Here is a 26,995-nt window from a genome sequence, read left to right as displayed (position 1 = left end):
TTTTCCTCCTGGTTCCCCCTTTCCTTTTTAATTTTAAAAAAAACCTTTTTTATTTTGGTTTCTCCTGCCCACTTTAAAAGTTTTTCCGGAAACCCCACGTTATTTTATGGGGCGCAGTTTTTTTCTTTTTAAATCCTATTTTTAAACCTCCCCTTTTCTTTGACCAAAGGCCCCCCCTTCCCGGGTTTTTTACATTTCACCCTGTTTCTTCTTTTATTTGTTATGCCTTTGTTTCCTTCCCTATTCCCGAAAAATTTTTCCTCCCTGTCCTTTCCCCTGAAAAGGGGTTTTTTGGGCCCCGATTTATTTGGGGTTTTGGATTTTTTATCCCCCAATTTTTTTCCACCATTTCTTTTTAAAATAAAGGTTTTCCTCCCCACCCCTTTCCTGAATTTGTTGCAAAACAGGGATTTGTTTTCCCTGTTTAGGAGGGTGGGGCCCCTTTTTAGACCCTCTGACCTTTTCTGTTATCCGCCATATGGGGCCTTTCCGGCGGGGGTATAGTAAATCTGCCTCAGCATGCCATTAATACAACAATTTCCTAAAAGGGAGCCCTAGTTCTTTGGTTGGGGTTCCTTTACCGTTTTTACGTAAAATTTTAAATTTTTATATGATTTATACTTTTTATTTTTTTATTTCTTTTGCAAAACCCTTTTGGGTTCTTTTTGCTTAACCGGGTTTTTAAAATTTTTAATGTTGGGGATCTTCTTTTCCTCTGTTTATTTAATTTGGTAATTTCATTTTTGAAGGGGGGCCCTTTTGGGGGAAATTTTAAAAGAAAAAAATTTCCCAAAAAATAATTTGGCAAAAAACTAAAATTTTTTAACCACCCCCCTGGGGCCCCAAAAAAAAATTTTTTAATAAAAAAATTAATTTAGGGAATTTTAGTCTTTTTTAAAAACAAAAAAAAAAAAAAAAAAAAAAAAAAAAAAAAAAAAAAAAAAAAAAAAAAAAAAAAAAAAAAAAAAAATAAAAAAAAAAAAAAAAAAAAAAAAAAATTTAAAACTTTTTTTTTTTTTTTTTCAAAAAATTTTTTTTTTTTTTAGCATTGCAAAAAAAGGGGGAAAAAAAAGGGTCTCCACTGAAAAAGGACTTTTTTGTCCAGTGAATACTACCCAGTAAACAAATGTAAATAAATAAATAAAATAAATAAATAGATATCATGTCTAGAACTTCTAATTTATCTTTGTACACCATCACATCATTTTAAATACCATCTTCATGCCTTTCATATATATCATAGGATCATAGGAGGTTACTAGGCTATCAACCGGGTGATCATTTTTACCCTAGCTGTTCAACCCAATGTAATATCATAGAGGTAATAGTCAATACCCAAGATTGTATTTAGTGATGACTGCCCATGTCCAGGAGGGTTGTGGGCACTATGCCCAGTAAGAATTTATGGTGCCCCATCCACTCGTCCTGATTCCTCTTGAACAGTGTCATAAAGGTGCTCTGCTTCATATGAATTGGTAGCCTGTTCCAAAGACGTGACGGTCACTGAGAGATAAATCTGTCCCTCCAGCATGTCCTATTTAAGTCACAGGCCATATTTAAGTCCCTGGAATGGGTAGCCCTAGACCCATTTGCTTTATGGATATGCAGTAAGCTCATTAGGGTACGGTCTTGGGTTGCTCTGTAGGCCAGGCATAAGTCTTTCCTAAGAAGTCTATATGATGCGAAGTATAGTGACAGGGATTTTAGTTGGTCTGTGTAAGGCATATGCTGGAGGCCCTTGATCTTCTTTGCTAGAAACCTCTGAGGTCTCTCTAATTTCTGTAGGTGCTTAGTACTGTACATACTGAATGGGCCATTATATTCAATTATAGGCTGGATAAGTGAGAAGTATAGAGGGCTATAACTTCTTTTGCTCTCGAGGCAATGCCTTTACTAATCAAGTGAGCTAAGTTGCAAGCTTTCCTTAGAATGGTAGGCACATAGGTTCATAGACAGTGATGGGAGTAATCTATTACAATAAGTAATATATTACTGTAATATATTACAATTTCTAGTAACTAGTAATATAACTAGTTACTTTTTTAAAATAGTAACTTGTAATAGTAATATATTACTTTTTTTAGTAACTAGAAACTTAAATGTGAGTTACTTTTGCTTAAACCAGTGGTTCTCAACGTGGGTGACATAGCCTCCTAAAGAGGGATGTAAAACTTCTGGAGTCCCTACATAGTATAAATAGTAATTATATTTTAGGAGGTAATAGACATTTTGAAGTGGCAATTTGGATAGAAATTTGCAACATAATGTTGGCACAACTCATAACACATGGCATTCATAATAGATAATTAGAATTAGTCTGAAGCAAAATTTACTTCATTTTTTTAGCATTGCAAGGAGGTGAAAGCTAATGATGACCAGCGTCCAGCCCTGCCCTGGTACTGTGGGACTGAAATCCACTAAAACATCCCCTAACACTGGACAATTCTAGCCTGACAGAGATCATATCCTTACCTTGCAGTATAATAAATTGCATTGGTTCTTCATACCACCATCAATCAGAATCAAACTCATCACTCATCAGTTGAGCACCCGATGCCCCGACCCACTGCACCAAGCAGGACATTTCAAGTGGATTTATTATGATCAACCAACTTTTGTCCTGACAATATTTTGTTATGTTCTATTTAAAATTCTTTTCAGGTTTTGATTTTTAGTTGCTGAAAATAGACAAGGTCTTGTGCTGTTGGCTGCTTTGGTTTAATTATTATCTGTGACTCTCTAGCTATAAAGACTAGTCTTCTTCTCCTTTCGGCTGTGCCCATTAGGGATCACCACAGTGGATCATCAGTCTGCAGAACAAGTGGCAGTGGAGTTATACATTGTTGAGTTGCCAGCCCAGTGTTCAACCTTCTTTAGAAGGCACACGCATGTACACATTCACACCTAAAGCCAATTTAGAATGTCTAATTCACCTGCAGCATGTCTTGGGAATGTGGGAGGAAACCGGAACACCCTGAGGAAACCCACTCGGACACAGGGAGTGTAGATCATTGTGTGTGTGTTGTACTTTTAAAGCCACTGTAGTTCATGGGCACATGCACAGAAAGTGCTGAGCACGTGCACGCAGAGTGCCATTTTGTGTAAGCAGCTGGAGTGAAAGCATGTATGTGTATAGCATCAGTCAGTTAGCTAGTTCGCTTAAGTCTTGTGTTCCAGTCATCCATCTTGATGTGTTTGCATGTAATAAATATCTTAAATGAACACTCAAGCCTCATCATCTTATTTGAATGCACAAGATGAGTGACATGTTCTCAGAATGGGATCCTAAGTCAAAACTTATTAAAACCATGAGGCGCACAGTCAGAAACGGAGGAATATACAAGAGTGGCTCAAACAACTGCAAACGACTCGTAAACAGGTCAGAAAATATTTCTAGGTCCTTAAACTCATTAAAATGATTTTTCCCTCAATGAATATGAAGCAAAGCATTCCAAACAAATTACTGAATAAACAAAATGTTCAAAATTGCGACATACTGAAAAAACTACTTGAAATAATTATGAAAACATTTGTAACAATATCAGAATCATATAAAATGTTCTAAAAAGAGAAAACTGTATTTTTTCACAATGTACTACTTTTTCACATTAACTAAAGCCATTCAAAATATCTAAAGTGTGCAAAGTGTTGGCAGTGTGTGCAGTATTACAGTACAATCTTTTCAAAAAATACAGTTATTTTAAGAGTCTGTTGTACAGCTGAATATAATTACAAGTACTTGGTGTGTGTTTGACACTTATTTGACATGGCAGAGGGATTTCACAGATCTGATCTGCTTGTGTTTGATAATAATATTGCTGAAAACTGGAGAGTGTTTGAGCAAGAATATGATATTTTCATTCAGGCTGCTTTTTCTGATAAAGATGCATATACAAAAGCATTTATTCTGCTCAATTTAGCTGGTTCAGAAGCCATTGAGAGAGAACATTCATTTGTGTATGCACCTGCTGTTTATGCAGAGAAGGGGGAAGACTGCCATATTGTGATACAGGCTGAAATGCGGGAAGACTGAGTGCTTAAAACATAAATTTAGAGAAATGTGCAACCCTCAAATGAATATTATAGTGGAAAGGCACTATTTTACACAAAAAGATCAAAAGTCTGGTGAAACTTTTGCAGCATATGTAACTGACTTGAGAAACAAGTCAAAAACATGCAGATTTGGTGATCTGAGAGATGAGCTGATAAAAGACAAGCTTGTGTGTGGTGTTAATGATGCAGTGAGAAAGATTTTGTTTTGTGACAGTGATTTAACTTTAAGCAAAAACGCAGAGATTTGGCGGATATATAATCTTATAGAAAAGTACACGAATATGCTTTTGAATAATAAGAACGTTTGCAGTTTCTTCCAGCATGAATGTTGATAGTATGCAGCACACTACGGCTGACATTTGGACCCATCAAAATCGTAGTTTCTTTGGTGTCACCGCCCACTGGATCAACTGTGACGCTTAAAAGAAAGTTGCTTTGTCATGCTGCAGATTACAGGGAAGGGACACATATGATCTCATAGCATCATCTCTTGAGAGCATTCCCATCAAGTACAAGATAGATCAAAAGGTGTGTGCAACAATTACTGACAATGGCAGCAATTTTGTAAAGGCTTTCACTGACTTCTCAGAATGTGAGAGATCTGAGACTACAAGCATTCTATCCCAAGATGAGGATGGTGATGGTGAAGTGATTTACAACAGAATGACAGCCATGCTGAGTCAGTCAGAGCAAAGCAAGATCACTGCCTCCTCATCTGAGATGTGCAGCACACACATTGAATCTAGTTGCCATGCAAGATGCTGATCTGCTTGTAATGATGCACAGTACAAAAAGATCATGCTAAGCACATTGGCCAAATGCTATGCTGCTTGGAACAAGGCTAGTCACAGCACCCAAGCTGCTGAGGTGGCTCAAAATAAGTGTGATCTGGCATTGATTATTCTCAATGCAACACGATGGAATCCCACTTTCTACGTGATGGAGAGAAGTCACCTCATTGCAACTCAGGGTGAAGGCTTGCTGAATGAGATATGTGAACAGATTGGAAATGTCATCTTCAGGCCTGCAGAAATTACCTTTGTTGCTGAGTTTGTGTAAACAATGCAGCCCCTAGAAATGGCTCTGAACATCCTGCAGTCAGAGCAGAAAAGCTTCATGGGAATCCTGATCTCCACCATTATGTGCCTGAAAAACAAGTTGCCTGAAGTCAGGCAGTCTGTGAAGCACGTTGAGCCACTAGTTGATGCTCTTCTTAAAGGCACTGAGGCTCGGTTCAATCACCTGGGGCATGAAGAGCTCATTCTGGCTAGCATAGTGCATCCACAGTTCCATTTGCGATGGATGGACACTGAAGAGCAGAAACTCAGAGGCAAGGTTCTGCTCTTTGATGCCATGCAAAAATTGGATGAACCTGTACATGGGCCATCTGAAGCTTCTGCATTAATTGCCAAAGACAGCTTCTTCAGCTTCAGAGTCGACACCAGCCAATTTCAGCATATCTTCTTAGATGGACATGTATCTGGCTGACTCTTCCAGAGAAATATCTTCTCTCAACAATTACCTATAGTCAAGAAGATATTTCTGTACACTAATACAGCTCTGCCATCTAGTGCATCTGTTGAATGCCTGTTCAGTCTTGGTGGACAAGTGCTGCTGCAAGAAGAAATAGACTCACTGACGAACACTTTGAAAAGTTGCTCCTTCTTTGAGCCAACAGAAATGTGTAGTCATTGTGAATAGTTATATAAAGTGATATTTTGGTTGACATTGTTGTGTTAACAGTCTTGTTAGACTTACAAGACATTTTATGTAAGCATTTTTGCATCCTCAGCATTTGTTTTAGCAGATTAGCCTAATGTACATTGTTGAAAATTTGATGGGTTGCAACTTGTTATGGGTCTTGGGTTGTTGGCTGTGTGTACTTTGGTTTAAGTATTACATTGTGACTCTATGACTATAAAGACTAGCATGTGGGACTTTGTAAGCTGTAAAATGCTATTCATCATTATTGTAACACTGTATATACAACTTTAATACTCATTCATGTGCAGTAAGCATGTATTCCTCACACACAAGTACTATGTGAGTAAATCTGAACATGAAAATTGATAAAGTATACTTATGTAAAAGTAACTCAACAGTAATTAGTCACCTTAGTTAGTAACTAGTAATAGTAATATATTACTTTTTTTAGAAAAGTAATAAGTAATAGTAACATATTACTTTCACTTAAAAGTAACTCATAATAGTAACTTATTACTTTTATAAGTAACTAGCACAACACTGCTCATAGGATTATCCTGGCATCATGCCACTTGACCTTAGTTCCCAGTGTCTCTGTTGAGTAGAGCTACTGGAGTGATCCCCAGGGTTAATTTTCTATTTCCCATCCACTCATCAAGATTTCTCTTGAAGAGGGCCAGTGAGATGCTCTGCTTGACATGTATGGGAAGTCTATTCCATAGCATGGGCAGTCTCTGGGTTATGAACCTGTCCCTCCAGCATAATCTGTTGATTGTGGTAATGAGGTTGAGGTCTCTGGAGCGTCTGGTGTGGAGGGATTGGGATTTCTTTAGATGTAGCATTTCTAACAGAATGGGGTCAGACATGGCTTTGTAGGTCAAGCAGAGATCACCTCTAAGTAGGCGATATGAAACAGAGAATAGTTGGAATTTTTTGAGTCTGTCCATATAGGACAAATGTTTAAGGCCTAGGATCCTCTTTGTGAGCCACTTTTGTGGTCTCTCCAGTTGTTGCAGGTGTCTAGTGAGGTACATGCCAAATAGGCTGTTGTACTCGATGATTGGCCTAATGAGGGAGGAGTAGAGTGAGACAATGATCTCTTTCTTCCTGGATGCAAAACCCTTAGTAATGAGATGTGCCACATAGAAAAACTTTCTGGCCACAGTGGCAATGAGGTGGTCAAAACAGAGGTTGCTGTCAACCTGTGTTCCCAGATCTCTTATAACGCCTTTTGTGTTCAGTGGACTGCCATCGATGTGGTAACTCATGGGATCTTGGTTTTTCCCAAGGGGGATGATGACACATTTTTTGGCATTGAGCTTAAGGCCATGGTTCTGACACCAGTCGTTGGTCTCAGTGAGGCCTTTCTATAGGATGTCAGAATCACTTGGGGAGTTAATAATAGCTCCCAACCTGCAATCATCTGTGAACTTTGTCAGCCAGAGTTGCTTTGTGTTGGCCTGGACTTCAGAGAAGTAGATACCAAACAGGAGAGGACCCAGGATCAAACCCTGTTGGACTCCACTTGTGATTGGTTGGCAGTCTGACTTGGAGTCAGCTACCTTCACACTGTGGGTTCTATCTGTGAGCCAGTTTGCAACCCACCTAATGATATAGGGGTTGATGCCTAGCTTAGTGAATTTTTCTGTGATTCCTGAGTGGGTAATGGTATCAAAGGCCTTGTCTAGATCAAGGTAGGCTGCATGAACCACCTTGCCTTCATCCTCAGCTCTGGTGACTGACTGAAAGAAGTCGACCAATTTGAGCAGGCATGATCTACCCTTCACAAAACCAAACTGTGTGGGTTCAAGAGTTTGGAGATTCCCTATATTCTTGTTTATGCATTCCATAGCTTTGCATATCATTCTCATCAGGCTAGTGGGGCGATAGTTCCCAGGGTCCGTAGTCACTCCTCCTTTGTGGAGAAGGATGACTGTAGCAGTGTGCCATTTGTTAGGGACAAAGCCTGAGGTGAGGCTGTGATTGAACAGGGCACACAGGTGAGGTACCAGTTCACTCTGTAGTTCATGTAGAACACAGCCACGGATATTGTCAGGTCCCATAGAAGCTGTATTCTTGGCCTTGGACAGTGCTGTTTTAACCTGTGCAGCAGTAATACTGGGTGCCTGGCAATCTACTGGTTTTGTGATTGGCCCTTGGGGGGTTGAGAGGGGTAAAGTTGGCACTGAATCTGTTGGCCAGTATATTGGCAATATCTGCTGGCTCGGTTACTATTCATGTGTTCCACTTGAACACCAGTATCATTAAAGCATGGTTATTTATTTCCAGAAAAGCAGTTATCAACTATAAAGTTTTTGTGTTTTCATTGTTCCATCTGAACATATCCTGGAACATTACATTACATTATATCCCTTCTGATAGTGCCTTCCCCTGAGGTATGTTCATGATTTTGATGACCACTGTTATCTGAATCTTCAGTTTTACATCACTACCCCTTATGCTGACATTGTCAGTACTTTTATTCCAGTGTAGACCCCCCTTGTGTGAGAAAGATTTCTTCTCAGTTCTTCCTGAGCTACTGAAAGATTCTTTCTTCTACTAGGCCACCTCCCTTGACATCTGTCTGTTAACTTAGTTAGTTCTATGTTGATTCCTGTTCCTCTTATAAAGCTTTTCTATCTCCTCCTTTCTGTTTTCTATGGTCCTGTGACTGTAATCAATCTGATCCCCTTCTAAGTTCAATATTCAAATTTCTATGCCATTTTTTTATCCCTGCCCTTAAATAAGAATCATGCAGTTGCTTGGTTGCTGTCTCAGGTAACCAACCTTCCTTCCTTCTTTTCTGACATTCTGAGGATGCTCAGTGTAAGTCAGGATCAAGATATTCAACCTCTTTACAGACTATGATTTTGGACCAACTGAACCTATTGTTTAGAACATGATTTAGCTGTGATTGTTCAGAGTACTCTTAAAATGTTGAAAGCTCCCTTAGTACCCTAATGTTTTCTGTTATTCGCTTTTATTAGTCTTTCTGGTTGTCTGTGTCATTCATCCTTAGTATTTGTGGGTGGCAGTATAATTAGATATGAAGTATATACAGGTGTAAGTCAAAACATCCTTCTGCCCAATTTTCAACAGCATATATGTCCATACTGTACTAAACGAATATATATGTGGTTGGACGTTGTGCAGAAGGACATTAAGCAAAGCACAATATAAAGTAAATGCTGCTCACTTAATGTCCTAGTCTCCTAATGTCCTGCGGAAAAAAACTATCCCGGACATTAAGCAACGCACACCTGTACTTGTAAATGTGAATAAGATAGCTGTATTGGTTAGTTTGTCACACAGAAGCTGCAGATTTATTTATTTCACTTTGTTTACCAGGAACATCTGACTAGGGTTTATTCCATTTTCAGCAGAGACTTAGGGAGACAGGTAGATAAGTAATTTAAAGACAAAAATAAAGACATTTTGTAAAATACATGGAATTTACATGAAAACTCAATTATATGAATACATCTAGAGTACATTATAGTACACACAGCAGCCTATGTGTTTAAGGAGATACATTTTTTTTCATTCATGAGGTAGTTGTTGACAGAGAAATTACATAGACAGTGGATGTATTATGTAATGTGTTCATCAGTTGGAAGTACAGAGTAAGGTAGCAAAGGCAGCAAGGAATATAGCAGGAGGTAGAACATAAAATGACAAGCAGTTATATGAAACATTAGGTAGATTGAGGTAGAGAGCTTGTATAGACCTGTATCAAAGAAATTAGAGGTGCTGGAAGTTACCTGGGAAATAGATTTTGTAGGAGAGAAAGACTGTAGATGGTGGAGTGGCAGTCTGTATATCAGTAGTGTAAATGACAGTTGTGGGAGAATATACAGTGAGATTTCTTAGTGCTAGAGGTATAAGATTAGATTCATAAGATTAGGGTACAGAAGGGTTAAGTAAGGGGAAAGTAACTTTGATGGTGGGGTTTAGGTTGAGTACAGGAGGGATCTAGAGAAATCAGTTTGGATGTAGACCACCTAGAGATTAGACCATTCCATGTCCCTGGATGTTACTTATTAAACTTTATGAAATGATATGAGGTGAAATATCTACCATAATTAAAAAAATATATGTCTTCAGAAGTGATGGAATACAAATGGCATGGCCAAGATACTAGTCTGATAGCAGCAGAAATCCATAGCTCTGCTTATATTTTAATATCCTGACAGGAAATATACTTTCATTTTTAGAAAAATCTATCTAAACGTATACTGAAAGATAGATTAACATAGACTCTTTACTATTTTCTAAAAATTAATACATAGTCAAGAGTATTTTTTTAATTATTCCTGTCAAGAAGTTTTCTACTGGAGATCTCAACATGAGCAACTCGAAGAACCCACACCAGGAAAGTGCAGTGAAGAAAGAACTACATCTAATAACAAACATCCAAGAACTGTCAATAAAAACATGAGCAACGTGAAGAACCCACACCAGGAGAGTGCAGTGAAGAAAGAACTACATCTTATAATAACAAACATCCAAGAACTGTCACTAAAAACATGAGCAACGTGAAGAACCCACACCAGGAGAGAGCAGTGAAGAAAGAACTACATCTTACAATAACAAACATCCAAGAACTGTCACTAAAAATGGAGAAATTGAAAACAAAATGGATATTATTAAACAAGAATGTAGTAAACAACTGGAACTTCTAAATGGAATAGTAAAAAAAAAAAAAAAACATCTGAACAGATTCTTGCCTTAGAGGAAACAATGACTGACCTAAATACTGGAGTGACAGAAAATGAACATTACAATGAGTTTCTTCTGAAACAAAACACCAGGCTGATTGAGAAACTGGAAGACCTTGAACGTAGATCAAGGAGGAATAACATAAGAATATATGGAATTCCTGAGAAAAAAGAGGGTGCTAACATGATTAATTTCCTCAGTAATTGTTTTTTATTGGCACTAAACATGCCTGAATCCCTCTTTTTTGGAATTGAGAGGGCTCATCGGTCCCTGGCAAATCCAGCTTCATCTCTGAGTTAATCTAACACCAGGTCTATAATAGTGATATTTATTTCCTCACAAGACAAGGACTTAGTACTGAAATAAGCTTGGACTAATTCCCCTATCAAGATGGGTGAAAAATGTATTAGTTTTGACAATGACTTCACTTCTAAAGTCACATCCAGAAGAAAGGAGTGTGTTCCTCTAATTAAGTCCTTGAAAAAAGCCAATATTAAAGCTCAAATTCTTTTTTCTGCAAGAATAAAAATCACCTTGTCAGAAGGAGTGAAGATCTTTGATTCCCTACAAGAAGCAGTAGAATTTATCTGAAAGAAGAAAATACTGTCAGACATAGAAGAAATGGAAGGGTCATTCCAGAGTTTGAAGAGACAGGCAACAAAAAATGGATGGTCTGTGAAGGAAGGAGCAAACAATACTAAAAAACTAAAGGAGAAGTGAACAAATTCCTTCTAACTTTAAATGCTTTGTTTTATGAATCATAATATATTTGAGTCTGGAAAATCTCTATACTATAAGTTAATGTGAATCAGCTTTATTATTAGCTTTCTATTTTCCATTCTATATCTATTTCTTCTAATTACATATAGTACTGAGTATTTAAATAACATTTTCTCTCTTTCTCTCTCTTCTTTCTTCCTATTCTTTTTTGTTACTAATGTTCCTTTTCTCTCTTTTCCCCATTATAAGTACTGTACATACTTTTCCCTTTTAAATAATTACAAATTATATATGTCTTCTAATTCTTCAGCAATAGTATAATTTGACTTAATACCCAAGTGCATTTTTTTCTAGTGGGTCAGTGGTGGGGTAACAATATGTTTCTGATTAGTGTTTCTAACTAGATGTTTTAGACTCTTTGTTAATATACATATAAACATTAATACAGTACATTGATGGTGCTTTATAGATAGCTAAATATAAGTTTTTTATATATATATATATATATATATATATATATATATATATATATATATATATATATATATATATATATATGAATAATTCATGATGTTGATGTATTGTGAGGAAACTGGTGGTCTATGTGACTGTTATTGTGGAGATTTATGACATGCACTGACAAGGCAGCTCAAGTGTTTTTTCTTTGCTTTCTGTAAACTGTAAAAACTTCAGGACTTGTATTTCCCACTGAAAATGCTTTTTTCCTCACCAGAGACAACCTCTGTTGTGCATGAGCCTATTTAGATACTTTTTAACAAGTTTATGAAGCTGCAGCTTGAGGAAATAACAGTGGTGACATCATTTGATCTTTTGAACTTGTTAAATGGTTGTGTTTAGAATTTTTTTCTCTTGAAATTATGTTTTCCTTCACTTAGATACTTTAAATGGTAAATGATTAATTCTGATGGAAGTGTTTGACTCCTATGAAAATACCTATGTTCTTTTATAGATGCATACATTCTGCAGATTCACTGACACTATTAGTAACTAAACAACATCAAGTGAACTAGAGGCTGCATTAGAAAACTCATTATGCATATTAACATCAGACTTACGTTACATAACTAAACCTTTAGTAACTAAACAGAGGGTTGTGAGCCTTTTTCTGTTGTTGTTAATACATATGAGTAATAGGTGTATACGTGTAAACTATAATAGTTATGTTGTAATATGTGTTATATATATATATATATATCCAACAGATCCTTAAATGAAAAATATTAGATAGATGACTGACAAAATGGTTAAATCATCTGATGTTTCTTGAAAAGTCTTGGAAATATTGATAATCTTTTTAACCTTCAGCTTCTATTGTTCATACATAGTATGATTTGATGTGGATTTCTAGCATATCTATTTATTGGAGGTGCTATTATCATATGTGACATATTCATATAGCTTCAGTTATATTGAACACTCTCATTCTGATGTATATTTCATGGATTCAGATTTTTTTAGTTACTTTCATAATGCTTTTCTTTTCTGTTTTTATACTGGGCCGGATTCACGAAGGCTTGCACGGAGTCTAAGAGTAGAGTAAGACTCCATGCAGCCATCATGTCTGCCGAGCGATCCAAGAACAGCCGGTAGGGGCGTGAAACAGAGCACCCAAAACGTGTCTTAAATGGACAGGGCTAGGACATGCAAATTACCTCATTTGCAGCTGAAAGCTATGCAAATGAGGTAAATTTGCGATCCAGGAAGCCCGAACCTGTAAGAGTAGTGTTATTTGCAGAAATGTACTCAGTTGACAACTGATTATGGTTCTGCAAATAGCAAAACGGAGCTGTGACAGCTTGAAATAAAGGATGCATCTAGTCGAGGAAGCATGCCAATGGCCAAAAATACGGCCATTGGCAATGTCCACCGTTAAGTGTAGCTCAGCACCGCATAAACGCGGTGCGCTATAAAAAACAGAAAACCAATAAATTAAAATGCATACATGTGGATTTTACAGTAATCCTTAATATACAATGCAAGGGAATGGCAGTGCAAAGACAACATGGCTACCGAGTAGAGGTTGCTAAGGGGGGAAGCCCAGTCTAAGAGATGTAACCAAGCATTAGTAGGCAATCCTATGCAAACGAGGGTAAGGATAGTGAATCACAAGTTTACATAGCAAATGAGCACAGTCAGTGTAGAGTAGGAGTAGGATAAGGGGTGTAACAGAGTATAAGATAGGTGACATCATAAGGGGGGTATTTCTGAGAGAAATTAAGCCCATTGGAGTAGAGTGGCATGTGTCTGCTGTCAGATACTAATCACTGGAAGAGGTGTGTCAATAGGTATCCTAGCTAAAGGCAAGAAATTGAAGGTGTACACCGTGAACAACACCAAAGATTCTTGTAGAAATGCCTGCAGTGTGTATGCGCGTGTGCACGCCTGTAAAACTGAATAAGCCTGTGTGCGCACCTGTGCACCTGTGTGCGCACGTGTAAGCCTGAGTAAGCAAGTGTAAGGATGTTGAAACCCGTGTAAGTGCGTTTGTGCCTGTGTGCACGCGTGTTAGCAAGAGTAAGCAAGTTTTAGCCTATGTAAGCATGTGTGCGCGCGTGTGAGCTGGTGTGTGCGTGTTTGCGCTTGTGTGTGCGGCTCTGCCCACCTGAGGAAGTAGAAAGGAAAAAGGAAGCACAACAAATAGGAAGTTAACCAGGGAGTACTAGCAGAGCCAGCAGATGAAAACAATCAGAATCAGGCAATTAGACAGGCAGTACACTAGCCCAGCCCAGCACTTAAAACTCAGCAAACAACTTTCTAGTATGTGTTTCTCAGAGACACTGCAACACTGCAGTAAGCTAATAGAAGTGAAAACTGAAAAAGCTTTACTGAGACAAAGAAATGTTAGGGGCTGCCATTGCTGTTACAAGGCAACATATGCAACGTGCTGAGGGTGGTGACAATGTGAATGCTGCTGAGCAACCCACAGTGGGGAGACGGAGAAGAGTGTACAGGCCTAGGGTAACCTACCAGGGGCTACATGAGCTGGAGATAGTGGAGCGCTATAGAGTGGACAGAGACCTCGTGCAGCAAATTGTTGATCTGTGCAGGCCACACCTCACACACAGAACCAACAGAGGGGAACCCATCCCAGTGGAAACCAAGGTATGTGTTGGCCTAAGAATGCTAGCAACAGGTACCTTCCAGAGACCAACTGGTGATATGATGGGGATTTCACAGGCATCAGCATCCAGGGTACTGCACCAGTTCCTGAATGCCATGTCAGCACATGTTGGTGATCATGTATATTTTCCCAGTTCCCATGAGGTATTGGCCAGCAATATGCATCTCTTCCAGCAAATAGTGGAATACCCCGAGGTAGTGGGTGCAATAGACTGCACGCTCATTCGCATCAAAGCACCAGCTGGTGAGTTGGGTAGGGTCTACTACAACTGCAAGGGTTACCCCTCCATCAACTGCCAGGTCATGTGTGATGCCCAGGGCATAATAATGAGTGTGTGTGCTGGCTGCCCTGGAAGCTACCATGACTCCCATATCTGGCATCTGACACAGCTGTACCAGACATTTGCCAATGGGGACATCCCTCATGATCACCTAGTGGGGGATGCTGGATATGCACTTGAGCCATGGCTGATGACACCCATCAGAAATACACACACACCTGAAAAGGAATGCCATAATGAGGCACACGCACAAACACGAAATGTAATCGAGCGTGTGTTTGGACTGCTCAAGTCACGGTTCCAGTGCCTCGACACATCTGGTGGAGCCTTGCAGTACTCACCAACTACATGTACCCAAATTGTCATGGTATGTGCTATGCTACACAATATAATCCTGCGAAAACAACTGCAGCAGGAGCAGCATAGGGCTGGGCACAACAGCCCCCCCCCATGCCAAGGCCATCATAGGCAGAGCATGACTCGGAGGAGGAGCAACCTGAGCCTGCCCCAGTATTCAGAAGGAGGCATGCCCAGTATGCTTTGGCCTTGGCAAAGAGGCAATGCATAGCATATATACTGGCTCAGTAGGAACCCTGGAAATGATACCTCTCTCCAACTCGCACACATAGTAAAAGGGATGCCTAACTCAACACAACCTGTTAACAAACATGTATAGGGAGTGCAAAATGTGCATCCAACATAGGCAGCCCTGGAGCACCATCTGAGGCATGATTGCTATGTGTTAAGCAATATAAAGCAGTGCTAAACAGCTCTCACCACTATTTAGTATATGTAAACAAAATGCACACACCAAGTAGCACAACTACAGGCAATGTTGAGCAATATTGGGCACTGTTCACCAATGTTGGTCAACACTGATCAATGTTGTGCAAGTCCAGTCAAATTTGACCATAGCTCAGCAAAGCAGGTAAACATGTTCACATTTGCTTCACTTTCCTTGAAGCAGTTTGTCCTGCCATGTATGAAAAAATGAAGCAGTGACATTCCTGGAACCCACGATACAGTGCACTATAGTCATAGTATAGAACCACTAAACCATGACAGTATGTCAATGGTCAGCTTGTATGAAAAAAGGTTGATATGTCTATGCAAAGTATCTCATAGAAACCTTGCAGGCATAGCATAATCCCTGCCAAGTTAAGACACAAAGGTGAGGCCTGCAGTAAGAATAGAACCTGATATACAACACACATATAGTATAAATGTTAATATTGTGAATGTTCACACACATCAACAAATATAGTGGACCTCAGGTAGCAACATACTGCAAGGTCACACTGGGCATGCTCACACACTTGAAAATATGAGACAAATGTCAGGCAACAAAATACTGAAAGACTGAACTGAGCATGCTCACACACTTAGGGCATGTATGAGTACAGCAGTGGGCCACACATATCCGTCAGTTGCATGTGTCAACCCAGGAACCTCGCACTAATCACCAATCCACCATGTGCACACAGTTATATGATAACAGACACAGATATAATATAGTGAAAGCCTGTTGCAATCAAATATGCTATGCAGATACTCAGGTTGTTCATCAAAAGTGGGAAAGCAAAGAAGAAACAAAACCTGCAAACAGCACCATCACAGAACTATGTGCATTCCGAACATTATCATAGGATCAGAGGTTGACACTAGGCTATCTGCCCTAGGGCATGTATAAGCCTAGCCACAGTGTGTTTGGCTCATGCAACCTTGCTAGATTAGTAGACTGTGCCTGTGAATAGTAGGTCACACAAGATATCCCACATATGCTCATGTTATTCAGCCTCTGTCCAGCAGGGACCCAGAAGACATCCCAGGGCTAAACATATGATCACCCATCCACCTGTCAAGATGTCACCTGTAGGTGGTCAGTGTGGGTCTCCGCATATGTGTGACTGGGATTCCATTCCCGAGTGATAGTTGCCTCTGGGATGGGAATCTGCCCCTCCAGCATGTCCTATTAACATCAGTGCTGACATTCCCATCCCTGGAGCGTATAGCTGTAAGGGAATTTGATATCCTGAGGTGGAGCCTGTCCATCAATGCTGTGATGGACATGGCTTCAAACAACAGGCACAGATCGCATCCAAGTAGGCAGTAAGCAACTGAGGAGAGCTGTGGTCACCATAGCCAAACTGTGCATACCATCTGTGTGAGTCCCTAGATCCACTTGGTTTGGTACATTTGTGGACATTACAGTTGCTGCAGGTGTTGGGTAAGTTACATCTGAAATGGCCCATTTTATCTAAGCATGAGCCTGATGGGTATAGGGGCACAATGACCCCACCTGATCTAGATGTAAAACCCTATGGGATAAGGTGGGCCATATAGAAGGTGTGTCCAACAACATTGGCAACGTGAATGTCAAAGTCGAGAGTACTAACTATTCATGTCCCCAAATCACAAATCACACACACCGTATGTGATGTATCATCACCTATGTGGTAATGTGTGGGCACGTTGTCACTACCAAAGGTGATGACTATGCATGTAATGGAAGGTATCTGTAGGCCATGGCTCTGGCACCAGTTATCCATCTCTGTGAGACCCTTTATGAGGATGCTTGTGCCAGCTGTGGAGTCGAGTATGGCACACAGTTTGCGGTCATCTGCGAACATGGTCAGCCATATTCCTCCTGTGTTAGCCAGTACATCTGAGAAATATATACGGAACCAGAGAGGTCCCAGGACTGAGCCCTGTGGGATGCCACATGTAACTGGTGTATAGTCAGACATGGCACGTACAATACTGATCATGTGGGTGCTATCCATGATCCAGTTAGCAATCCATCTTGTGACTTATGTGTAGATATTGAAGCCAGTGAGCTTATGTATAATGGCCGAGTGGGTTATTATGTTGAACTGTTGTGCGAGCTTCAGGTAGGCTGTGTGGACAACCCTCCGTATGTCTATGGATCTGTTTACTGTTTAAAGACATCAAACAGGTGCAAGAGGCAAGATCTGCCCACAACACAGCCAAACTGTGTAGGATCCAGTGTCTGTAGGTTCACAATGTCTATGTGTATGTGTTCCATGACGATACACTCCATAGCTTAGCAGACCAGAATAGTTAGGCATATAGTGCGATATTGTCCAGGGTCCCTTGTGGCACCACCACTGTAGAGCGGGAACACTGTTGCTGTACACCATTTATTGGGTACAAATCCCGTAGTGACTCTGATATTGAACAGTGACATAATGTGAGTGTGAATGTCGTCATGAATCTCATGTAAGCCACAGACCGGGACATCGTCTGGTACCATTGATGCTGCATTGTCTGCTATGGAGAGGGCAGCACTCGCCTGTTAATCAGTGATGTCAGGGAGGCTACACCCTGTTGGGATGGACATGTGCACTGCAGGGGGGATGGTGGGGAAACATTTCCACTGAACCTGTATGCCAGGATGTTTGCAATGTCAGTGGGTTCACTGTATGTTTTGTCATTATGCAGTAACTCACAGCATATCTGTGAGTTCCCACCCAGGTCCCTGACATAACTAAAGAAGGCCTTGTGATTTCCATAGTGTCTGTTGCAAGTGTCCGTTAGAAGTGGCCCTCAGATGAATCAACAAGTGATCGTAGCTATTCAATGGTACTGATCAGAGATGCCTTCCTGATTGGGATTGTGCTCTATCATGTAGTAGCCTCCTCCTGTCCTTGTATAGCTCATTAATGGCCGTGGTCCACCAGACAAGTCCCCTGCATTTGGAGGAGTGAGTCTTGTAGTTATCTGGGATAGCACGATCCATGCATTCCAGTAGTTGTCCATAGAATGTGTTTGTAAAGGATTAAGTGGTCTGAGCCGTAATTAACACTGTCCCAGGGTCTTTGACGGATACCACCTCAGTTTGTATAAGTGTGACGTTTGCATATGAGAAGTACTTCACTGAGATCACCTAGGATGTGTGTGTGTATGGGATATGTATGTCCAGTGAGATGAATGTATGTTCTGACCTTAACAATGAGGGGTATACCTCTGGTGTGGAACATAGAGTCCCCATGTTGGTGATGATCAGGTCCCACATTTTTTAACCCCCTGTGGTTGTGGTTACCAGTTCTGCCATAGCATTTAAGTCTATAAATCCTAGCAACTGTTGTGTGAGGGTGTCGGTGCTTGAGTAGTATTCCCAGTCAATGTTTGTGTATTTGAAGTCACACAATATAATGGTGTTTGGACAGACCTTCACATTCCCCAGTGTTCCCAGGAATACCGAGTGTTGTTCATGAGTTTGGGAGTGTGGTCTGTAGCAGTCTACAAACTGAAATGACATTTGGCCCACTGTCAGTTGCACATGTATGTTCTCCAGTGCTTTGTGCAGTGCTACCAACCCGGAGGTGTGTGCATGTATGATGTATATGGATACCCCCCCTATTGTTGCTGGCTGGTCCGAGTCTTGTGTCCGAAAAGCATGGTAAGAAGTAAAACCTGGTAGTGCCTGTGTGCCTTTGGGAGCCTGAACCAGGTGTCTGTTACTGCACATATATCGACAGTCTCCATTCTGATGTGTGTCCTGAGTGCATGCATTCTGAGGGTTAGACATCTGTTGTTGAGCAGCATTACTCTCTGTTCCCTTTACCCTGTAACATCTATGGAGGTGGTTTTGTCTTCTGAGGCTCACTTCAAGCAGCCACTATGGGTGTGGCAAAAGCCTTAGCCAGTCTGTGAAAGCCTAGGGGTGACAGGTGCATGGCGACAATAGCGAATCTACGTGGCATGTCGAGCATGTAATCCCAGGCTGACAGACACTGGATCCCCTGTGAATGACACCAATATGTTAGCCAACTGTTAAAAGTGATCAGTTTGTCTGTATACCGTGACATAATTCCTGGTGAGGGTAAGATGCTACACAAGGTCAGGGTCATAATGGCCTGGGCTACATGATCAGAGAGCTCCACTATGTCTCTTGTCATGTAGTCCAGGGAGGAACGTCTGAGGGTTTACACACCAGCATGGTCAATGATGGAGCCATATTTGCACTTGCAGTGAACTGACAAGAGTGCATGTGTCATGTGGCAGATCCTGGCACCCGAGAGACAGCACAAAGTGACCTTCACTTTGTCCAGCCTGGTGAGTGGGATGTCAGTGTGACTGACAATTACAGTCACCTATTACAAGTGTATTAGGTTTGTTGTGTAAGCCTAAGGGCAGTGACTGTGTGGCACACTGACTTAGTGAACTATGTGATATGTGTGTATAGTTGTGGGTTAGCAGTTGTTTGGGTGTTTGCTTTGGATGTCTCTGCTGCTTAGGCAGAGTATATTTAGAGGTTCTGAGTATGTGTTTGTGTGGTAATGTATTTGGTTTGCTGTCGTCATAGGTCCATGTGAGACTGGAGTTGTGGTGTGTGTGGTTACCATCACCACCTGATAGACTGTGCCAGTCACAGCTTGTGAGAGCTCAGCCTCCTGTCTGTCTATACAGTTGCATCTCTCACATATATCTGAGTTTGTTGGTAGGAGGACAGGGTTCTCTGTGTACATAAGGCAGTAGTAACAATGCGTTATAATTGCAATATGCACCAGCTGGACTGGAGAGTACACACGAAACCGACCTTTGGACATGACAGGATATAATGATGACATACACTGTTGACTGACCACAAAGGATCAGTAGTGTGTTAAGTGTGTAAAAGAGTATAACAGGGGTTTAGTGTTCAGGTTTGTCATTGCTTTGGAAAGATTATCTGCGAAGGAGTACAGGCAGAACCATTACACCTCCTTCAGCTATGTCAGGAAATAGCAATGTACAGCCATATATGTCCTGAGTCAGGGTCAACTGTACCTGACTGACAATGTCGACATCCTGTCAGACAGGCCCATACATACATACCCACCTCCCAGTGACCAAAGGCCCTATCATCATACCAGGAGATATCACATGTAGAATGTGTAAACTGCTCCTCCCAAAGACAAATGGATCCCATCATGTGGACAACATTGTTTCCCCATATGTGTCATAAGTGAACAACAGAACAAACAGACCCTGCACCTGAACAGTCTGTTGAGTCTCACACTCTCTACAGGATCTTAAACTGTTGAATGTGTTACAGCAACATGTGGCACATCCCACAAGTGTTGGTGCACAGCAGACCATGGGAACTATAGTTCTATAGGCCTATGAAGTCTGAACTGCTAGGCCATGGAGTCCATCATGATTGCAGTCAGGAACAGAGCTATTCTAATCCCACAAACACACAACCCAAACATCTGTGGTATGTTAATGAGCAGATCATGTTCCCCAAACCTGCTAGATTGTATTCAAGGCAGCCACCCAGGACATACATCACTGAAAGGAGCAACACACGTCCCACATCAACTTTGAATAGCCCTTTATCAACATCACAGACACAGGTTGTATCCACAAAACCAACAATCTGTGCATAAATATGTATTGTCATATGAAAGAATGCCAATTTGTCCACAGATAGATCACACAAGCTATGAATTGTGGATTCCTGTTCAAGCTGTTCACACCTGCTAACCCACATGGTTCATTCCTGGGATTGCATAAAACTAAGTGCACACACATTACCATGTCCAGTCTGATGATGTCAGCTTCCTACAAATATAGCAGGAGAATAGAAACCACACAGTAAAGCATATAGCGCGTCGTGTTAATGCGTATCTCTCTAGTATCATAACATAGTTAGGTAGGGGTTGAAATCCTGCAATTGCTGTGTGTGTGGGGGGGTGTACGTGTATGTATGTGTGTGATTCCCTTTGGGAGGAGTGGCCTTTTTGTAGACTTTCACAACACATTAAAAGAGGTGAACACCTGTGTGCAATGTCTGATGATGTTAGTATCCCACAAATACAGCAGTGGAGATTATAACACCCAGTAAAACATACAGCATGTCTTGTTAATGCGTATCACACTAGTGTCATAACAGAGTTAGGTGGGGTTTGAATCCTGCCATTGCTGAGTATGTGTGTGTGTGATTCAGCCAAGTGTGATGATGTCAGTACCCCACAAATACAGCTTTGGAAAGAAGTGTACCCAGTAAAGCATATAGCACGTCGTGTTAATGCGTATCTCACTAGTGAACATAACATCGTTAAGTAGAGGTTTGAATCCTACCATTGCTGAGTGTGTGTGTGTGTGTGTGTGATTCCCTTTGAGAAAAGTGGCCTCTTTGGAGACTGTGTAAACACATTAGAAGAGGTGAATTCCTCTTTGCCAAGTGTGATGATGTCAGTACCCCACAAATACAGCTTTGGAAAGGAATGCTCCCAGTAAAGCATATAGCGCATCATGTTAATGCATACCTCCCTAGTGTCATAACATAGTTAGGGGTTTGAATCCTGCAAATGCTATGTGTGCATGTGATATGCCCTTTGAGAGGAGTGGCCTTTTTGGAGACTGTGAAAACACATTAGAAGAGGTGGAGTCCCCTTTGCCAAGTATGATGATGTCAGTACCCCACAAATACAGCTTTGGAAAAAAATACTCCAGGTAAAGCATTTAGCGTGTCGTGTTAATGCATATCTCACCAGTCTCATAACATAGTTAAGTAGGGGTTTGAATCCTGCAAATGGTGTGTGTGAATGTATGTGTGTGTGTCTAATCCTATGAGAGGAGTAGCCTTTATGGAGACTGTGAAAACACATTTAAAGAAGTAAATTCCCCTTTTGCCGGTTTGATGATGTCAGTATCCCACAAATACAGCAGTGGAAATGAAAACTCCCAGTAAAGCATATGGTGTGTCGTGGTAATGCATATCTGTCTAGTATCATAGCATAGGTAGGTAGGGGTCTGAATCCTGTAATTGCTGAGTCTGTGTGTTTGACACTGTTGAGCAACGTGTTGTGGGTATTTCTTTTACTACTGCATGACATATCAGTAAAACAACAGTATGTGCATTGCACACTGCAGGTATCTGTGTGGCAAATACACATATGTACATGTGACCTACATTGGTAACTGTGTGGCCAAGACATATATGTACATGTGACCTCATTCACTTCATAGGTGTGAAGACTGCTGTCAACACGACTACATCTGTTACCATTGACAGTTGTTGCTGCTGCTTCTTGGACCGTAGCTTACATATGTATGTATGTGACAAGTCCAGCCACTGTAGTGAGCTGTGCCCTAGGTCATCTGTGTCACACACACACATGACAGTTGTTACAGAATAGTGTGAGTGTGAGTCTATGCCTGTGGCATATGACAGACATGTTCAAACACAACACAGTCTTTCAATAATGGCCAATCATTGTAGGTATATAACAACTCCGTGGATATGCATACAGACCCCTTATTGCTCATGTGATACACTGAGGGACATCAGCATAGCTTTGAGAATGTGAATATCAAAGGACAGATGAAATCACATGTGGCTGTTTGTACACATCTGTACCCCTGCTACATGTTGTGTGCTACGACCAATGTGGTACTATCAGGATACTATGTGTAGTAAATGTGGATGACTATGCTATTGTTGGCTCATAACTTCACAACATGGGTTTGTCAACAGGTATCTGTCTGTATGATACCCCTGTGGAGGATAAGTGTCTAATCTGGGGAATGCTTTGTAGGCCACTGTATGCATCACCAGATATGGACGTACATATCCCTAGTGTGTCTGCTTGTACCTGGGATGGACACATGCCAAACAGGAGTGGTCACGTGAATGTGTGGAGGTCATTACCACTGGTAACTGGTATAGTACAATACCAGAAAGATTCTAATGCTACTGTGTATCCTACAGCTGTGTGTCAGTTGTCAAGACATCATCTAACGATTGGTTAAGATCAGGATGTTGAGGTTATGTACACTACCGGAATGCTAACCAATGACTGATATCAACAGTATCATCCACAGCATAGTGTCATACTATGTCATACACACATGTGTACCCATGTTGTGACATATGCATAGTGATATGCATATTGGACACCAATAGGAAATATGAAGTATTAACACTGTGTAATACAGGGCATGTCACCCTTCCCATGTGCCCACCATGCACATACATGCAAACAGTTCACCTCCACCATGTTCACAAATGTACACCTTGACATCTGTACTGCACACATCACACACGTAGCATCCATTCACCGACACATGCTGCCAGTACCACACACAGCAGCCAACTGGCACATGTGTGGACAATCCATGTTTGGAACTTACACTGGTGTAAACAATACTAAATTGATAATCAGTGCTGTGATGCATCATGCCTGGTCAGTTACACCTACAAGGATATCACTACACTTTACTGTTCACAACATGCTAACATAGCTACACTGCTAGTAGGTCACCCTGTGCATCAGCACCATGTTATCCTGTTCCTGCATCAATGTCACAGATGACAGGAGGTGGCACAGTTTCATCATATGCACAGGGTGTGTGTTTGTTTTTCCAGAGCCTGACAATGACCCATCCAATCAACATGTGTGTGTGTGTGTGTGTGTGTGTGTGTGTGTGTGTGTGTGTGTGTGTGTGTGTGTGAGGGACAACAGTACAGTATGGGTCAGTGTTGATGTGATGTGTGTGTGTATGTGTGTGTGTCTGCATGCACACAGTACCCCCTTGTGGCTGCCAAATACGGGTGTTTGTGGGACAGCCACAGACTGTACCTGCCAGGCTGTACAGATCACTGTCTCTGGCCATGGACACAGTACCTGTGCCTGGCAGGGGTGACATGGACAGTATCGGGTACTAAGCCAGACTTTGTACTATCGTCAGAGGCAGAGGGATGTTGACTGGACCCATGTCCCTGCTGGGACTGGCCAGAGCCACGTGCACGTGGTCATCTCGGATGGTCTACTGACAGCCCAGCCACAACATTGCTGGGGCTGGTACTGGCACTACGGGAGTGGCTGGCACTTGGGTGTTGTCCGCGACAACTGCCAGCTGATGATGTTGCTGGCATACATCCACGTCGACGGCCCAGCCATCCTGCACTGTCCTGGTACATGGACATCACATTGCGGAGGACATCTAGTGTCTCCCCCCAACGTCTATCAATGACATCGGTGTAATTGCGGATGGCACCGGCAAGGTCATGGATACTGTCATTGATTGGTGTGTTATGAGCTCTCTGTGCCCTTAGTCCCTGCCTGGTGTACCGTTCTATACGAGCCTGAGCTTGCATCACACCCGGAACATACCTGAGGTTGTGAGACCTGTACAGGCATGCCTGCCAGGGGCATTATGACCAGCAATGCTCCCACGAGAACCCCTGGACATATACCTATGTAGTACCATTCTGGGTGTCTGGGCATGGCTGCTGTGTGGGGTTGCATGTGCCATGGATACCACACTTTCCTGGTCAATGCCTACTGTATGCTGTTCCTCACCTAAGGCCGTTGGTGTAGAGGGATGTAATGGCAGTACGTATGTGCACATAGATGGTGTGGAAAGATGTGTACTGTCAATTGGTGGACCACCGACAGACCCTGTCAAACATGGCTGTGCCACTACACATGTATCATCATGGTCACTATTTGTGGCAGTAACCTCAGGTTCCTGGCTGCACCCATCCAACAATACCTCACCACCTGTGAGAGGGAGACAGGAAGCACACTTTACCATCTGTACAGGATGTTCGCATGCATGCACACATGCACACATGCACACATGAACACATGCACACATGCACACATGAACACATGCACATATGAACACATGAACACATGCACACATGCACACATGAACACATGGACACATGAACACATGCACACATGCACACATGCACACATGCAAACGAACCCATGAAAACATGAACACATGCACACATGCACGCATGCACACATGAACACATGCACACATGCACACATGCACACATGAACACATGCACACATGCACACATGAAAACATGCACACATAATGCATGAGCACATGAACACATGCACACAAAAACACATGCACGCATGCACACATGCACACATGAACACATGCACACATGCATACATGCGCACTAATATACTACACATTCAAGTTGACTCACACACACCAACAGCAATATGGAACATAGTCGTTAGTGGTTGATGGTGGAGTACAGTATCACAACCCAAAGAGTCCTATCACACGTGTCAGCATGCAGGATGTGTGTTGGTCAACAGCATGCAGTGCGAGTGTAGAGAGTCCTTGTTGATAACAGTATACATGTCGTTGATGCATGTGTGTTGTTCAATGATTTGCCACACCCTGGTACACAATGTGTACATGGACACAACATTGCACTGCAAGTCTGAAACACTTTCCAATGTCCTGTGCACCATCAGTCATGGGTATACAAAACATGTCCGGATGCACACAACTGTCAGGTGTATGACAATGAATGCTACGTGTAGTACTGCAGTTACTGTAACTGTATGTAGTGTAGAACCATGAGCCATCATCAGGTAGCATCATGTGGTCAGGCAAGGCCACTGATGCATGTCACACTGGCAACTATCTTGCTGTACCTGACCTGCACCACTTAGGCTACATTTAACAGTTCACATACAGTTGTTACATGGGCATGTCAGGTGTTTGATAGGGAGCATTGCCTAACATGACTGTGTTGTGTGTTGACGCATGTCACACCACCCCATGATAGGCATCTACCTCCAGGTATTACTATACTGTGTTGATGACATATGGGATACTGGAGTATGACCTTACAGCAGGTGTCAACATACACCATGTGTATCATATTAACACATACTGCATATGACAAAGTGGTGTATGTTGTGTGCATGTGTATTGACTCTGCCTATACAATGTCCACTACAGTGTACCTCACTTGTATGTGATGCTCTGTGTGTTGCATGTGTATGAGTCAGCTACTCATGTCACTGGGCAGTGCATAGTCACACAGAGAACATGCAGAGCATGCACTATGTGTAGGTGTTTAACATGTGTATATGGCCTACAACTCCCCTATGACATGTACATGTTATATGCTATATTGACTGTAGCCCACTCACCAGCATGGGTCTGCTGACTTACTATCACACCAGAGGGAGCTGCGAGGATATGAGACAGTATGTCAGTGTCAACAACTATGGCATTGCTGCTGTGAGTCTGCAATTATACAGTAGTACATGTGGTGACAGTCACAGGCATACAGATAATGTCCAGAATTATCAGTATTGCATGACACCAGGCTCCACATATTCTGCATACACAGTACACATCTGATTAATGCATATTATAACACTTGGGATAACAGTGGTCTACGGATATGCCATGTTACCTGCACACTCGTTATTGCTGTGCTGGGTTACTCCGGCCTCCATGATGACACAGGTTTGTTGTACTGGTTGGCCAGGAGCCACCACACTGAGGAGCAGCTCCTCCACTCTGGTGAGGGGAGGATATGTAGCAGCACCACCACCTGTGGCAAGCTGTTGTCTGTGGACATCAGAGGCATG

Source organism: Protopterus annectens, chromosome 4.part1, assembly GCF_019279795.1.
Source record: "Protopterus annectens isolate FY-2018-M chromosome 4.part1, PAN1.0, whole genome shotgun sequence".
Taxonomy (NCBI): Eukaryota; Metazoa; Chordata; order Ceratodontiformes; family Protopteridae; genus Protopterus; species Protopterus annectens.
The sequence above is the reverse complement of the archived record's forward strand: the minus strand, read 5'-3'. Positions refer to the sequence as shown.